Raw genomic sequence first — 18,764 nt, forward strand, 5'->3', positions numbered from 1 at the left:
TGACAAATACTAGCAGTGGGAAACTTGACAATTTCTGTCCACACGAACTCCCACTGTTTCCTTTTTTTTCTCAATTGTTATAGGCTCTGGTTTCCTTTTAGTTTTGAGTTTCAACCTTAAGTTAACTTTGGTTGCAAGATCAGTTTGATGCGCTTATACAGGAGCTGTGGTCACATGCATAGGGCTGCAAAAGACACCCGCCTGACTGGGAATGATCTGCCATTGATTTCCCAAACTTGGAGTCCATCAGGTGAAACTGAGTTGTAGTCCTTTAAACCTCTCTTTCCCAGTTAAAAAATTATCTACAAGGACAGCAAGTGAGAAATTCTTAGATGCCATACATCTTGCTTTTGTGGGTAATAGAGCTCAAATCTTCCTCCATGCTGCTGAGAAGGGAGAGAAATTGTCATGTGAGGGAGAAAACCTGTGTGTCTTTTATGGTTTTGGGAATAACAGGAGCAAAAACATTGTTCCTCTCTTTCCATTAATGTAATAAATGGTTCCAGCTAACATGCATACAACTTATCACACAAACTTCCTATACACAAACATACAGGCTCATAAATGAACAAATTTTATAACAAAGAACAAAAATCCAGAAAACAGGAAAATTCTCTGCCACTCATACTACACAAAGTTTTGTGTAAATGCCAAAGAAGCTACCAAAAACTGATAGTTGGAAGCTATAGTTAATTTAATAAAACTTTCTGTACTATTTAAGGTTCCAACATTTCATTATTAGAAGCTCTGTTTCAGTTTTGTGAGGGCTATTGCCTGAAGTAGAGAAAGGAGACAGAAGTGTCAGTGAACTTCCTAAGATAATGCTTGGTGAAGTGATTGCGTGGAAATGTGTGGATTTTTTTTTATTTTTTTTTTGCCTATATTGTGAGCTTCTACCAGCCAGCATTCATTCATTCATTTATTTACTTATTCGTTCACTCACTCATGCACTGAGACTTCTGGTTCATAGTATCAGCTAGAAGTTAAAGTCATAGCTATTGGCCAGAAAAAAAGAGAGCTGTGATATTGGCTAAGAAATCAATTGTGACTCCCCATGGGAGAAACTCCCCTAGAGAGCTCTAAATACTGTCCTCTGGGAAACATAGGATGTAGGGAATAGCTGTGCACTCAGGGTCATCAATTTATAGGCAGGAAGCTCTGCTTATGAGACTTAGAATTTTCTGCAAATTATAGATTGATGGTCAGGACTTTGGCTGCTGCTCAGAGAGGAGAAAGGCAATGAGATTCTGGAAACTGACTGGGAAATCAACTGCTTATGCCTTTTAAAACTACTGGAAAATCCAAGTATCCCTTTCAAGGGACTTACTTCAAGACCTCCCTTAGGAGGCAACTTCTCCCATGAGCCCTACACTGTGAAAGTACATAAGTCCTGTTTGCAGGAAATCTTACACCCAGAAACACACTCTCATTGATCTCTGTCTTTGAAGTATAGGTTCACCCGCAAGATGTGACTCAAAGACATAAAAGATGTGGCAACCCCCGTGGCCAAGGTTAAGGTCGTTATCTTCTAATAGAAGTTAGTTTAGAGATTAGTCACACATCATGCAGGATAACCTTTGCCATTCCCTGCCCACCTTCTTTATAGTTAGTTTCACAACAATCCCTTTCTTTTTCAAAAGTTTTGAGAAAAAATCCTCTGGCTAATTTACATGTATGATTATATCAGCCTTTGCAAGAGTTCTAAAATGTATCTGAGGATTATAGCTGGACATTTGCTTTATTAAATGATCAGCTGGTATACCTAAGATCCTTGCTTACTCCTGATTACATCTCTAAATGCAAAGATAAGAATATGGGAACTTCAACTTTTAACTGATCCATGTTACATTTTCACTTCCAAAAATGAGATGACCCTGGATCTGCACATCTTCTCTAAGGGCGTTAACAATTGAACTGGAGAAATTATAAGCCTTAAAGTGTTGACCTTTTTTTCTAAAATGTGTGAGCAAATTTCATGGAGTTGAACTGGATAATAAATGGCAAATATTGGACTATATGTTGTGCCATGCACACATGAGAACTGACTATTGTTAGCTATGTCTGTGGGATATCATCATTGCAATTTGGAAATCACTTGTTCAATGTGAGGGCAAAAATATAAATTAAAAAATAGTATGTCAATGCATGTCTTTTAAAATATACATTTCTACCTTTTATGAAACTATATTATTAAGCTATTCATAATCACTATATAATTCAGATTGGTCAGAAATATAAAATGAAGAAAATGCAGGTTTCTCTCCCTCCCCCTTTCCTTCTTAGTGTCCCTTCAGGTACTTTTTCTTTTTTAAAACAGAGGATTCCATTTGGGCTGGTGTTTTTCTAAATTAATCAACAAACAAGAAATAATAAATGTTCACCAGAAACCATACGTACTAGTCAGCTCTAACATTGCTATAAAGAAATACCTGAGACTGGATAATTTATAAGGAAAAGAGATTTAATTGACTTATGGTTCTGCAGGCTGTACAGGAAGCATGATGCTGGCCATTGGCTTAGCTTCTAGAGAGGCCTCAGGAAACTTACAGTCATGGTGGAAGGCAAAAGAGAACCAGGCTCATCTCACATAGCCAGAGCAGGAGAAAGGGGCTGGGGAAGTGCTATACACTTTTATACAACCAGATCTCATGAGAACTCTATCATGAGAACAGCACAAAAGGGACAGTGCTAAATCATTCCTGAAGGATCTACCCCCATGATCCAATCACCTCCCACCAAGCCACACCTCCAACATTGGAGATTATAATTTGACATGAGATTTTCAAGGGGACACAGATGCAAATCATATCATTTTGTCTCTGGCCTCTTCAACTCTCATGTCCTTCTCACATTGCAAAATACAATCACCCTTTCTCTACAGTCTTCCAAAGTTTTAACTCATTCCAGCATTAACTCAAAAGTCCAATGTTCAAAGTCTCATCTGAGACAAGGCAAGCATCTTCCTCCTATGGGCCTGTAAAATCAAAAACAACAATAATATTACTCTCAAGATACAGTGCAGATGCAAGCATTGGGTAAACACTGCCATTCCTGAAGACAGAAATTGATCAAAAGAGAGAGAGACTAAAAGCCCCATACAAGTCTGAAACATAGCAGGGCAGTCATTGAATCTTAAAGGTCCAAAATAATCTCCTTTGACTCCATGCCTCACATCCAGGCCACACTGATGCAAGGACTGGGATCCCAAAGCCTTAGTTAACTCTGCTCCTATGGCTTACCAGGGCTGAGCCCTGACAGCTGCTCTCACTGGCTGGTGCAGCTTTTCAGGTGCAGGGTGCAAGCTGTCAGTGAATCTACCATTCTGGGGTCTGGAGAATAATGGTCCTCTTCTCACAGCTCCACTAGGCAGTGCCTTAGTGGGGACTCCATATGGGGGCTCCAACCCCACATTTCCTTTCTGCACTGCCCCAGTAGATGTTATCCATGAGGGCCCCACTTTTGCAACAGACTTTTGTTTGGACATCCAGGCTTTTCTATACATCCTCTGATATCTAGGTGGAAGTCCCCAAGCCTCAACTTTTGCATTCTGTGCACCTCAGGCTTAACACCACATGGAAACCACCAAGGCTTATAGTTTGCAAACTTGAGCTGTACCTGGGCCCCTTTGAGCCACAGCTGGAGCTGGAGTAGCTGGAATTCAAGGAACAGTGTCCTGAGACGGCATAGGGCAGCAGTGGGTGGAGGGCCCTGGGCATGACCCAGGAAACCATTCTATCCTCCTAGGCCTTTGGGCCTGTAATGGGAGGGGCTACCATGAAGTTCTCTGCAATGCCTTCAAGGCCTTTTCTCCATTGTCTTGGTTGTCAGCACTTGCCTTCCTTTTAGTCATACAAATTTCTTCAGGTGGCTTGAATTGCTCCCCTAAAAGTGGGCTTTTCTTTTCTGCCATATGGCCAGGCTACAAATTTTTCAAACTTTTATGGTCTCCTTCCCCTTTAAATATAAGTTCCAGTTTTACCTCATTTCTTTGCTCATGCACATGAGCTCTTAGAAGCACCCAGGTCAAATCTTGAACACTTACTGCTTAGAAATTTCTTCCCCTAGATACCCTAAATCATCACTCTCAATTTCAAAGTTCCACAGATCCTTAGGGCAGGAGCAAATGCCATCAGGTTCTTCGTCTTTGCTAATGTGTAACAAAAGTAACCTTTGTTCCAGTTTCCAATAAATTCCTCAACTCCATCTGAGACCTCATCAGCCTGGTCATCTCTGTCCATATCACTATCAGCATTTCGTTCACAACAATTTAACAAGTCTCTAGAAAATTCCAAACATTCCCTCATCTTCCTGTCTTCTTCTGAGCTCTTCATACTATTCCAACTTATGCCCATTATTCAGTTCCAAAGCTGCTTCCACATTTTCAGGTATCTTTATAGCAATGCCCCACTCCTTGGTACCAATTTTCTGTATTAGTCAGTTCTCACATTCCTATAAAGAAATACCTGAGACTGGGTATTAAAGAAAAATGACTTAATTGGCTCACAGTTCCACAAGCTATACAAGAATCATGATGCTGGAATCCACTCAGCTTCTGGGGAGGCCTCAGGAAAGCTACAAATCATGGCAGAAGACAATGGGGAAACAGGCTTGTCTTACGTGGCCAACGCAGGAGGAATTTAGGGGGAGATATCACACACTTTTAAACAATCAGATCTCATGAGAACTCTATCATCATAATTGCACCAAAGGGATGGTGCTAAACCATTCGTGAAGTCCATCCCCATGATCCAGTTACCTCCCACCAGGCCCTGTCTGCAACAATGGAGATTATGATTTGACGTGAGATTTGGGTGGGGACACAGATCCGAACCATATCACCATATAGACACAAAGCATAGCACATCCTTCTAAACCTATGATTAGATCTTCCTACCCTGCCAGATGGGATATGCCCCACACTGTGAAAGTATCATAGTCCCATTTGATGACAATCTTATTTTCTCTGTGTTCCTTAGCACTTAGTACATATTTTGGAACATTGATTTATACTAGATTGTATTTATACAAAATTTTTTTGACACATACCATTATATCTCAATTTTCATATTGTCTTCTCTCACATCCTGGTTCCCCTATTTGGTGCATGAGTGTTCAATTGGCTTGTATAGTGAGTACATTGCAAACTTCATCAAAAAATACTATCATCCTGATTTCAAATTTAAATAAATTAGGTTTTCATTGATATTATTATCCAGTGTATTTGTTTACTAAGGCTGCCATAACAAAATACCACAGACTGGATGGCTTAAACGGAAATTTATTTTCTCACAGTTCTGGAGTCTGGGAAATGTCTTTGGAGAACAATTAAAGGACAATTGAATGAATATATATTAATGTATTCTCTTGACGAAACTCTACTGTTCTCTCCCTCTTTGACCCCAAAACTTTAGTCAAAGGCTATGAGACCTTTATGTGAGAGGGGATTGAAGGGAAAGTCTAATAAAGAGGACTTAATGTTTTCTAACTCAACACTCTACTGATACCAACGTGGTGGCAACAGCATCTCATGAAGACAAGCCAAAATCTCAGAGCTACAGTCAGTGAAACCAGCAGAGGTCCAGGTCCAAGTCAAGGACTCCAGGCAGGACCCCATGATAAGAGAAAAGCAGCCTGCAATGGCTGTGATGGAGAGCGCCTCAACAGAAATACAAGTCTCTAGGACAGGGTTTCTGAGCCTTGACACTATTGACATCTGGGGCCCAATAATTCTTGGTTGTGAGGTACCGTCCTGAATGTCATAGGATGTTTAACAGCGGCCCTGGTCTCTACCTCTAGCACCACTGTTCTCCCAGTTGTAACAATCAAACATGTTTTACACATTTATCGATATACTCTATGGGCAAAATCACCTAGGTTAAGAACCATTGTCCTGCACCAATCCTTTCAGGGATACTGGGAGAAGCTCTGGACATCTGCAAAACATGGAATGTTGACTTAAAACCATAGGGCTGAAGAACTCCAGGCTGGAGAAGACTGAGTTACAGTAATATAAGCAGAAATGTAGAGTCAGAAAGAATTTGGGGGTTAGGAGTGGTTGTGCCTTTACGTTTAGGTGTTTATGTTTAAAAGGAGAACTCACTGGTCTCTAAAACACTTTTTTCTCCAGGAAATAAAGTTCTGAGTTTCTGTCACCATCAGCAGGCTATGCTGTTTGCCCAATTCAAATAAAATTTTCCTTTTAAAAAAAATCCTAAGTATTTAATTGAAATAACCAAAATGAAGACCCAAAATGAAGTTCTTATGGTTTCCAACAGAGAAAGACTGTGATTTGGTTCAAGCCACTTGTGAGCCGTCTGCCTGCCACGGGTACTGCATTTATAGCACCCTTGATTAGATGTGACATTTTCTCACTCTGAGTATTTTGCCCATATTTGAAGAGACCCACACGGGGGACCTTATTAAAATCTGCAGAAGCCTGTGAATACATGAGGATGCACTTATGTGAAGGGGAGGGAGAGAATGGATTTTTATCTTCTGGGAATCTGGTGATTTTATTTTATAGGAGCTTACAAAGGAATGAGCAAGAGGGAAGATGCTGGTCTCACTTAAAATGGACTGCAGTACCTCCTCTGCTTGAAATTCAGAGAAGCCAAGGTAAGCAGAGTTGAAATTGTTTTCATGGCCCACTAAAGTGAGAACTGCTTCTTATGTTGAACTCTAGATTCTTCTGCTAATTATAGTGAAGAGATGTGGATGGCACAGAGCAACAGATCACAATGACACCGTGTTTGCTAGGATGCATACATTCAAACCTGTTCCTGCTCACAAAAGATGTGACTTCCACTCCTCCCAGTCCTATTTGTTCCCGATTTGGTTTTCTATTAAGCAAATTGGGCTCCAGGAAGAGGGAATGGAGTAAGGGTCCAATAGAAAGCTGTTAAAGAATGTGAAGTAGGGTCAGGTGCAGTGGCTCACACCTGTAATCCCAGCAGTTTGGGAGGCTGAGGCGGGTGGGTCACCTGAAGTCAGGAGTTAGAGACCAGCCTGACCAACACGGTAAAACTCCATCTCTACAAAAAATACAAAAACAGCTGGACATGGTGGTGCATGCCTGTAATCCCAGCTAATTGGGAGACTGAGATGGGAGAATTACTTGAATCCAGGAGGCAGAGGTTTCAGTGAGCCAAGACTACGCCATTGCACTCCAGCCTGGGAGACAAGAGTGAAATTCCAAGAGAAAGAGAGAGGAGGAGAAAGAAAGAGAAAGAGAAACTAAGAAAGGAGGGAAGGAAGGAAGGAAGAAAGGAAGGAAGGACGGAAGGAAGGAAGGACGGAAGGAAGGAAGGAAACTAATGAAAGAAAGGGAGAGAAAGAAAATGAACTAGGCTAAATTTGTCTTCAATCTCCTTTATCTGTCCCGTTTTCTGTCTTGGGCTGGTCCTCTCCTCTCATACTTGTTCTTGGCCCTCAATATCTAATGTTATTATCATATCTTAGAGTTATCATTTTAAGTGAAGCAGCCCATTCACAGCTTCCTTGAAAATCACATGACTCTTCTTCTATCCAAACCCAAACACACCCAAAACCACATATGATTGGATCATGTGCAGGAACACGAATGAAGGCAGCAGTTATGACAGGAGAGAAAAGATGAGCCAGATTCATCAGAAATACCTCAGGAACTTAGTTATATCAAGTGATAAAGTATTTTGTTCCTTTTTTTTAGCCATTAAATGGGGTGGCTTTCCTGAATTCCTATTTAAGTAGTAGATGTATAGACATAAAGACAGACTAGAGAGCTCCAGAATAAATCTATACACCCTATGTTGAACTGATCTTCAACAAGGGTGCCAAGAACACAAAATGAGGAAGAGGTAGTCTTTTGATGAATGGTATTGGGAAAACTGAATGTCCACAGGCAGAAAAATGAAAATGGACCTTTATCTCACACCATATACAGAAATCAACTCAAAATGGATTAAAGATTTAAATGTAAGATCCGAAACTGTAGGACTCTAGAATAAAATAGGAAAAACCTTCTTGACATTGGTCTAGGCAATGATATTTTGGGTAATACACCAGAAGCACAGGCAACAAAACAAAAAAAACAAGAGTGCTTATATCTGACTAAAAGGTTTTTGAACAGCAAAGGAAACAATCAACAGTGTGAAAAGGCAACCTGAAAAATGGAGAAAATATTTGTCAAACATCTGATTGGAAGTTAATATCCAAAATATAAGAAACTCCTGTAGCTCAGTAGAAAGCAATAGAAATAGCTCAATAGAAAAACAAACAAAAAATAAAATCCCAACAAACTCAATTTAAAAATGGATAAAGGACCTGAATAAATATTTCTCAAATAAGACATTCAAATGGTCATAGGTATACAAAAAGATACTTCCATAATCATCAGAGGAATGCAAAGTACGCAATGAGATATCACTTCACCTGTTAGAATGGCCATTATCAAATAGACAAAAGATGATAAATGTTGGGAAGGATGTGAAGAACAGAGAACCCTTGTATACGACTGGTGGGAATGTAAATTACTATAGTCATCATGGAAAACAGTATATAAGTTCCACAAAAAATTAAAAATAGAACTACCTTTGATCCAGCAATCCCACTTGTGGATATATATGCAAAGGAAATCAAATCGGTATTCCAAAGAAATGTGTGAATGCTCATGTTCATTTCAGCATTATTCACAATAGACAAGCTATGGCATCAACCTGAGTGTTGATGACAGACACACACGTGCACACACACACACACATTTACAGAAAGATACATATATATATATGTAATGAATTATATGCATTTATATAATGGACTACGTGTGTGTGTGTGTGTGTGTGTGTGTGTGTGTGTAATGGAATATTATCCAGCCTTAAAAAGAAAGGAAGTCCTCCATTTAGGACAACATGGTGAACGTGGAGGACAGTATGCTAAGTGAAATAAACCAGTCACAGAAACTTTGGAGGACAGTGACCCTCTTTTCACAGCTACACTAACAATTCTGTGTGGGAGCTTCAGACCCCACATTTCCCTTCCGTGCTGCGCTGGCAGAGATTCTGGAGGGCCCTGGCCCTGGTTTTGCCTGGGAATCCAGGCATTTCCATACATTTTCTGAAATCTAGGTGGAGGTTCCCAAACCTCAGTTCTTGACTTCTGTGCACCTGCAAGCTCAACACCATGCGGAAACTGCCAAGACTCGGGGTTTCCACCCTCTGAAACAACAGCCCAAGCTGTACCTTGGCCCCTTTTATTCATGGCTAGAGCATCTGGGATGAAGGGCACCAAGTTCCTAGATTGCACACAGCCCAGGGACCCTGGAACCAGCCCAAAAAACCATTTTCTTCTAGATTTCCAGGCCTTTAATGGGAGGGGCTGCCATGAAGACCTCTGATGTGCCTTGGAGACATTTTCCCCATTGTCTTAGGGATTAACATTCAGCTCCTCATTACTTAGGTAATTTTCTGCCCCATCTTGAATTTCTCCTCAGAAAATGTTTTTTTTTTTTTTTAATCACAGTGTCAGGCTGCAAGTTTTCTGAACTTTTATGCTCTGCTTCCCTTATAAAACTGAATGTCTTTAACAGCAACCAATTCACATCTTGAATGCTTTGCTGCTTAGAAATTTCTTCCACCAGATACCCTAAATCATCTCTCTCAAGTTCAAAGTTCCACAAATCTCTAGGACAAGAACAAAATGCCACCAGTCACTCTGCTGAAACATAATAAGGGTCACCTTTGCTCCAGTTCCCAACAAGTTCCTCATCTCCATCAGAGACCACCTCAGCCTGGACCTTATTGTCCATATCATTATCAGCATATTGATGAAAGCCATTCAACAAATCTCTAGAAAGTTTCAAACGTTCCCACATTTTCCTGTCTTCTTCTGAGCCCTCCAAACTGTTCCAACCTCTGCTTGTTACCCAGTTCCAAAGTCGCTTCCACATTTTTGGGTATCTTTTCAGAAGCACCCCATTCTACTGGTACCAATTTACTGTATTAGTCTGTTTCATGCTGCTGATAAAGACACCTGAGACTGGGAAGGAAAAGAGGTTTAATTGGACTTACAGTTCCACATGGCTGGGGAGGCCTCCGAATCATAGCAGGAGGTGAAAGGTATTTCTTACACGGTGGCGGCAAGAGAAAATGAGAAGGATGCAAAAGTAGAAACCCCTAATAAACCCATCAGATCTCATGAGACTTATTCACTACCATGAGAACAGTATGGGGGAAACCACCCCTATAATTCAGATATTCTCGCACTGGGTCCCTCCCACAACATGTGGGAATTATGGAAGTACAATTCAAAATGAGATTTGGGTGGGGACACAGAGCCAAACCATATCAATGGTCAAGAGGTATGAAGTTTCAGTTACACAAGATAACAAAGCTCTGGAGATGTAATGTCCAATAACGTGATATAGTTAACAATATTGTACTGTACATTTGAAATTTGCTAAGAAGGTAGCTCTGAAGTGGTCTCAACATACACACACACACACACACACACACACACACCACACACAAGGTAACTATGTGAGGTGATGGATGTGTTAATTAGCTTGCTTATGGTGAATATTTCACAATGTATACACATATCAATTCATCCAGTTGTATAATTTAAATATGTGCATTTTTAAACTGGCAATCATACATCAGTGAGGATGGGAAAAAGTGGCAAAGCAATGGATATAAACAATGGCAGCTGAAGCCAAGACAATGAGGCTGAGTTGGTCTGAAGAAGAAAAAGTGGAGGCGAAGCCATGACCATGAAAAGCAGGTCATTGATTACCTAGCCAATATTTATTGAGCACTTAGTAATGTGCCACACACAGCTTCAGGTCTGGAGACAAGACAGTGAACAAACTAGGCAAAGTCCCAGCTCTCATGGAGCTGACATTCCTGGAGAGTGATTTAGGCAATGAAGAGGTAAACCAATACATAAAGTAATATTAGATAATGACAAGTGCTATAAAGAAAACAAAACAGGGAAAAATGATAGTGTGACCTCCAGGGGTGGGGTGGTGGTAGAGAAGAGGGCTCTCTGAGGAGGGAGATTTCAGCTGAGTCCTGAGTAACACAAAGAAATAAGTGCAGGGAGGCTCAGTAGAAAGAACATTCCACACAGAAGCCGCAGCAAACACAAAGGCCCTGAATCTGGGGTAGCATGGTGCACACTCCAAAGCAAGAAAGAGAAGCTATGTAACTGAAATACAGAGAGCAAGAAGAGTGCCACAGAATGTAATACAAATGGTAGTAAGTGGGAACTCACCCAGCCTTTGTAGGTCAAAGTGAAGAAAACTCAGGGTCTTTTCATGAGTAAGATGGGAAGCCATTGTAAGCAGGAAAGTGACATGAGTGGACTTACGTTGGAAGTAGATGATTTGGTGAATGACAGAGTGTAAGGAAGGCAAGAAAGGAAGCGGGAGAACAGAGAGGCCACTGACACGTTAATGTCCAGGTGAGTGAGGACAGAGGTTACACAAGGGCAGTGTAGTCAGATAGAGAGAAGCAGAGGTTGGTGTGTAGGAAGCACCTTTTAGCAGTTTGCTAAGGGTAGGGCTCTCTAAGGAGGTAAGGGCTTTAGCAAATATTCTCATACTTGTTACCTTTCACCATTTTTTCCCCAAACTTAATGAGGTATAGTTGACAATTAAAATTTGTACATATTTAATTTATACAACTGGATGAATTGATATGTGTATTCATAGTGAAATATTCACCACAATCAAGCTAATTAACAATCTCTTACTTCACATAGTTAGCTTTTGTGTATGTGTTGAGAATACTTAAGATCTACCTTCTTAGCAAGTTTCAAGTATACAGTACAATATTGTTAACTATTGTCACATTGCTGTGCAGTAGATCTCCAGAACTTCTTTATCTTGCACAGCTGAATAGGCCATGGGGGAAAAAAAAGAGGAGATACAAACAGCTCTTGGACATACAAAAACTGACTCAGTTTCAATTTCCGTTGAGAAAGCAGTAGAGAAATGGGCACTCTCATGCATTACACAATGGTATAAATCCTGCAAAGGAGAGGGCTTGCTGATGGATTTGATGTAGGAAGAGGATAGATGGAAGAACAAAAAGTGATGTCTAAACTTTTAGCTTGAGCAACTGGATGGTTTATGATGTTATTGACTGAGATGGAGAAGACTATACAAAGAACATGTGAGAGAATAAATGAGTAAACAAGGGATCAATTCCAGTCCAGTCAGTTAAAGTTCGATTTTAGATGTGTTACATTTGAAATCCCTATTACACACAGTCAGGTGACCATGCCAACAGGAAATCGCATGGGCAGGTTTAGAGTACAAGACTGGAGAGGTATATTTTGAACTCAGCAGACTAGCTATGGTATCAAAATAATAGCCTAAATGACCTTCTGCATGCTTGCTACCTCTAACACCCTCTACAGTATACCTGAGATAGACCATGGTAGTTCTCAAACTGTGAGGCTCATAAGAATCACTGTGAGAGATTTAAAAAATCTATATTCCTAGGTCTTAGCTCCAGCGATTCTGATTATGCATGCAAGCATTCAGATGGACCCAAGCGTTGATCTGGGATACATATTAAAAACGAAGACTTTCTGGGATACGTATTAAAAATGAAGGTTCAATCTGAGAGTCTGAAGGCCACACTATGTGAAACAGCCATAGAACTCTTCAGAGCCCAGTTAAATAACTCGGGGATATGTTTACAATTTATATAAACCATCAATATTTATACATAGATGGGTCTGGAACACTGGCTAAGTATTTTATGTCCATGAACTCATTTAATTCTTTCTTTTCCTAAATTTTTACTTTTTTTTTTTTAATTGCATTTTAGGTTTTGGGGTACATGTGAAAAACATGCAAGGTTGTTGCATAGGTGCATATGTGGCAGTGTGATTTGCTGCCTCCCTCCCCTTCACCTATATCTGGCATTTCTCCCCATGCTATCCCTGCCCAACTCCCCACCCCCCTGCCGTCCCCCCTCCCCCCAACAGACCCCCGTGTATAGTGCTCCCCTCCCTGTGTCCATGTGTTCTCCTTGTTCAACACCCGCCTATGAGTGAGAACATGTGGTGTTTGATTTTGTGTTCTTGTGTCAGTTTGCTGAGAATGATGGTTTCCAGGTTCATCCATGTCCCTACAAAGGACGTGAACTCCTCGTTTTTAATGGCTGCATAATATTCCATGGTGTATATGTGCCACATTTTTCCTGTCCAGTCTATCATCGATGGGCATTTGGGTTGGTTCCAGGTCTTTGCTATTGTAAACTGTGCTGCAATGAACATTCGTGTGCATGTGTCCTTATAGTAGAACGATTTATAATCCTTTGGATATATGCCCAGTAACGGGATTGCTGGGTCAAATGGAATTTCTATTTCTAGGTCCTTGAGGAATCGCCACACTGTTTTCCACAGTGGTTGAACTAATTTACACTCCCACCAACAGTGTAAAAGTGTTCCTATTTCTCCACATCCTCTCCAGCATCTGTTTTCTCCAGATTTTTTAATGATCGCCATTCTAACTGGCGTGAGATGGTATCTCAATGTAGTTTTGATTTGCATTTCTCTAATGACCAGTGATGATGAGCATTTTTTCATATGTTTGTTGGCCTCATGTATGTCTTCTTTTGTAAAGTATCTGTTCATATCCTTCGCCCATTTTTGAATGGGCTTGTTTGTTTTTTTCTTGTAAATCTTTTTTAGCTCGTTGTGAATTCTAGATATCAGCCCTTTGTCAGACGTGTAGGCTGCAAAAATTTTTTCCCATTCTGTTGGTTGCCGATTCACTCTAATGACTGTTTCTTTTGCCGTGCAGAAGCTGTGGAGTTTGATTAGGTCCCATTTGTCTATTTTGGCTTTTGTCGCCAATGCTTTTGGTGTTTTGGTCATAAAGTCCTTGCCTACGCCTATGTCCTGAATGGTTTTGCCTAGGTTTCCTTCTAGTGTTTTTATGGTGTTACGTCTTATGTTTAAGTCTTTAATCCATCTGGAGTCAATTTTAGTGTAAGGTGTCAGGAAGGGGTCGAGTTTTCTGCTTTCTGCATATGGCTAGCCAGTTTTCCCAACACCACTTATTGAACAGGGAATCCTTTCCCCATTGCTTTTTTTTTCAGGTTTGTCAAAGATCGGGTGGTTGTAGATATGTTGTGTTGCCTCCGATGCCTCTGTTCTGTTCCATTGGTCTATATCTCTGTTTTGGTACTAGTACCATGCTGTTTTGATTACTGTAGCCTTGTAGTAGAGTTTGATGTCCGGTAGTGTGATGCCTCCCGCTTTGTTCTTTTTGCTTAGAATTGACTTGGCTATGCGGGCTCTCTTTTGGTTCCATATGAAGTTTAAGGTGGTTTTTTCCAGTTCTGTGAAGAAGGTCATTGGTAGCTTGATGGGGATAGCGTTGAATCTGTAAATTACTTTGGGCAGTATGGCCATTTTCACGATATTAATTCTTCCTAACCATGAACATGGAATGTTTCTCCATCTGTTTATGTCCTCTCTTATTTCGTTGAGCAGTGATTTGTAGTTCTCCTTGAAGAGGTCCTTTATGTTCCTTGTTAGTTGTATTCCTAGGTATTTTATTCTCTTTGTAGCAATTGTGAATGGCAGTTCGTTCTTGATTTGGCTCTCTTTAAGTCTGTTATTGGTGTATAGGAATGCTTGTGATTTTTGCACATTGATTTTGTATCCTGAGACTTTGCTGAAGTTGCTTATCAGTTTCAGGAGATTTTGGGCTGAGGTGATAGGGTCTTCTAGATATACAATCATGTCTGCAAATAGAGACAATTTGACTTCCTCCTTTCCTAATTGAATACCCTTTATTTCTTTTTCTTGCCTGATTGCTCTGGCTAGAACTTCCAGTACTATATTGAATAGGAGTGGTGAGAGAGGGCATCCTTGTCTAGTGCCAGATATCAAAGGGAATGCTTCCAGTTTTTGCCCATTCAGTATGATATTGGCTGTCAGTTTTCATAAATAGCTTTTATTATTTTGAGATACGTTCCATCGATACCTAGTTTATTGAGAGTTTTTAGCATAAAGGGCTGTTGAATTTTGTTGAAGGCCTTCTCTGCATCAATTGAGATAATCATGTGGTTTTTGTTTTTGGTTTTGTTTATGTGGTGAATTACATTTATAGACTTGCGTATATTGAACCAGCCTTGCATCCCCGGGATGAATCCTACTTGATCATGGTGGATAAGCTTTTTGATGTACTGTTGTAATCGGCTTGCCAGTATTTTATTGAAGAATTTTTACTTTTTAAAAGGTAACAAATTCACATGGGTAAAAGTCAAAATAATATAAAAAGAAAGATATTAAACAGTATTGCTTCCACTATTCTCATCCATTTTATTTCCAGCTCTTTGTCCCATAAGAAATACTATTTCTATTCTCTTCTTTTGAATATTAAAAATATTTCTTTCTGAAAATATAGTAAATACAAATATATTTGCTCCTGCCAATTTCTCATCTTTCTTACATAAAAGGTAGCCCATTTTATATAGTTTCTGCTCCTGTTTTCACTATAAATGCTAGAGATCTTTCCGTGTCAGCATACAGAAATCAACATCATTCTTTGTTTTACAGCAGCATAATATTTTGTGGTGTGCATATATCACAGTTTATTTCATCAGTACCCTGTTAATGAGCAGTTGAATTATTTATCTTTTGCTATTAATGAAGGTTTATATTAATATGTATTCATTATTTCATGTATATACATATAATCTGTAGGATAAATTCCCAGAAGTGGAATTGCTGGGTCAAAGGGTAAATGCATTTGTAATTTTTATAAAGATTGCCAAATTGCCCTCTGCAGGGGTTGTACCATTTTGCACTCCTACCAGCAATATATCAGAGTGCCCATTTCTCTGCAACCTTGCCAACAGAGTGTGTGAAACTTTTGGATTTTTGCCAATCTGATAGGTGAGAAATGTTATTTCACCATAATTTCACTTTGCTTTGTCTCTGATGAGTGAAATTGAGCCTTTATATATATATGGGCTATTTGTATTTATTTCTGTAAACTGTCTATCAATGAACTTTTTGGCCTTTTTCTTCTCAATTTCTTGGAACTCTTTGTATATGAAAGAGATGAGCTCTTTGTGATATGATACAGCTATTTTCAGTTTTTCTTTCATATTTGATTTGCATACCTTTAAAATATATTTAAATGGTTCCATTTCTTTTTCTGCCTCCTGAATTTTGAGTAATGTTTGAATGTATCAGTTTTCTCTTTTATAGCCCCTGGATTTTAAGTAATTGTTAAAAGGCCTTCCCCTGCTCCAAAACTGTAAAAGAATTCACTCATTTCCTTCATTGTGTCAACAATCCTCTAAGTAGGTCTTATTAACCTTTTTTGAATGAGGAAACTGAAATTCAGGGTTTACAGTAGGTCTCTCTAGTTCCTAAGCTTTCTCAGAACGTGATTCAAAGAGTAAGACAATGAATTTATTTTCTCAGTGTCACTTTAAAAACATTTTGCAAGAAAACTTTTGCAAAATATTATCTAGGTTGCTAAATAATATGATCCTTTTGTTTCTGAGGCTTTAAATAAACACAGGAACAGATCAGGTTTTGTCAACATTAATATTTGCATTGAAATAAATACAAAAAGTCTCTCAAATCTTATAAACATCGATGTGCGAAACCAACATGTTGAAACTGCCAGGACCCGTGCGCACCACCTACGGACGTCAGCAAATGTCCCTTTTAATTGAACGCTCAAAAGGATATCTGTGGGCAAGCAGAGAGGCCCTGCGGTGGCCACGCTGGACTGCATTAAGGGACACCTGGAATCCATGGCAGCCCTTCGTCCCTGTCTCTCCCTTTCTCTCTGCCAGGGCCAGCAGGGAAGGAGAGTGCTGACGTGTCTATTGAGGACTAGGAAAAATACTCAGTTTGAGAGCCAGTGCTGTGAAGGACGATGACCCAGTTGAAGGCTTAAACCTGCAGTCTCCTCCTCCTACCAAACTCCAGAACCCTGAGAGGCCAGTGTCCACATAAAAAGATTACCGAGAGATTCACTTTGTGCAAATGGGAGGGGAAATGATTTATCAAGGTCACCTTTCAGACCCAGAGTTTGTGACAGGTGCTTCTCGAGGATCAACTCTGATCAGTTGGTATGCACTGCCTAGAGCATGTGGTTGAGATGAGCTCAGAGGCCATGTCTAGGCACAGTGCTACAGAGTGCTGGGATTCACAAGTGATGTCAGCCAAGAACATCGTAGGAGAAAGAAGTTGCAACCGTGCCAAGTCTCTGCCAATATTGACTGAAAGGGTTATAATTCATTTATAGAATCAAGACCTGACAGAAATGACTGAAATATGCTTGTCCATCAAAAATGCCAAAGTTTAGAGTGCTTGGTTCTGAAGGAGCTGCCCCCGTCCACTTTCCAGAGGGTGATATTTATTATCTAAAAGGCAGGTTTGTGTTTAATTTTCCTTACCCTTTAATTTGCACACTCTATTTCCTTCTCTAAAATCCAGTACTTCAGGACATAACACGGCATGTTCCAACAGTAGATGTTCAATGAACACTGAATTGAATTATATCACATATAGCAGGTTAAGTTTAAAAAGGCATTTTGCACATATTCACATATTCATTCAACAGTGACTTGACTGAATAATTAGATATCGTCTCTAAGGTATAGATTTTTCCTGAATGCATACAATAAAAGTTTTGTTGAAGGGCAGTGTATGAATTTATTAATTTATATCTCATATTTTTTGTATCAAGTCTAAAAACTCTTTACCTATCCTAGCTGTTGAAATGTCTTCTATTTTCTTTTCTAAAACATTTATATTAACACTAAGAGAGATGTTCCTTGTTACTGCAGGACATGGGTCAGAGTTCTAGCTCTTATATTGTCTTCACTAACACCACAGTGACAATGACCTTGCTATTTCTGGATAATGGTGAAAGTCCTGACTCAATGTGAAGCTTCCTCTGGCACCACTCTGATGAGGAGAGGGAGAGGTGCCTTATTACTACAAGGCAGAGTAGAAGTATAGACTCCTTACAATCTCCACTGACACTGTGACAGGGAGGAGGCCTTGTCACTGACTGGTGGGGATAGAAGTCCCAGCTCCCTACTTGGCCTTCTCTCACTACTGCTGCAAAGATGCTGGGGCACCTCATTTCAGCCTTGATGGTAGAAGTCTAAGCTCCCCACTTGGTATCTGCTGGCATGGAGTGGGTGGGGCTAGCTATATGTAGTCTTTTCTGCAGTATTTGACTGGAGTTAGAGAAAGTATTGTCTGAAATGTTTTCTGTCTTGCTAGGCTGCCTCTTTTCTGGTCCTTTGGCTTTTCTCCACTCTTATGTCTATCAACATTTCTGGCTTCCCAGATATTTTTCACACCAAGTCTGGGATGTATGAGGCAAAAATAAATCCAGGGAACTCACCACCATGTTGTTCCTTGAATCCCAAGTTCTCTAGCCAGTCTGCCTTCTTCTTTAACATTTTTCAAGTCCTTCATGTTTATTTTACATGTAATTTCCAGCATTTTTCATTGTAGTTGGAGGAAGGAATAGGGAAAAGTATGTCTATCCCATTTTCCCAAAAGCAGAAGTCTGCCGTGTGCTTTTTATGTCTTCTCTCTCTTTTGATCTTTTAGATCAAGAGCTTATCCCAGGACCTATCACTGGATTCTGCACATGAGAGAGGCTCAAAAAATACATTTTTATTTGACTTTATTTTAGAATATAAGAACAAGTACGTTTTTATAGACCAAGTTATTTCTCAACCTCATCACTACAAATGGGGCTAGATGATTCTTTGAGATGA

The 18,764-nt window shown here is 39.9% G+C and overlaps 1 long non-coding RNA gene across 1 annotated transcript in view; it reads left to right on the forward strand.

Moving 5' to 3' along the window:
* Window positions 1-18,764, forward strand: part of LOC105705616 (uncharacterized) — a 226,775-nt gene that overhangs the window by 58,978 nt on the left and 149,033 nt on the right. The window contains exon 3 of the long non-coding RNA XR_001104710.2: window positions 6,524-6,615. This is a non-coding gene — a long non-coding RNA (uncharacterized LOC105705616). The remainder of the gene's footprint in view (window positions 1-6,523; window positions 6,616-18,764) is intronic.

This window comes from Aotus nancymaae, unplaced genomic scaffold (assembly GCF_030222135.1).
Source record: "Aotus nancymaae isolate 86718 unplaced genomic scaffold, 86718_ANA_hifiasm-v0.15.2.pri h1tg000019l, whole genome shotgun sequence".
Taxonomy (NCBI): domain Eukaryota; kingdom Metazoa; phylum Chordata; class Mammalia; order Primates; family Aotidae; genus Aotus; species Aotus nancymaae.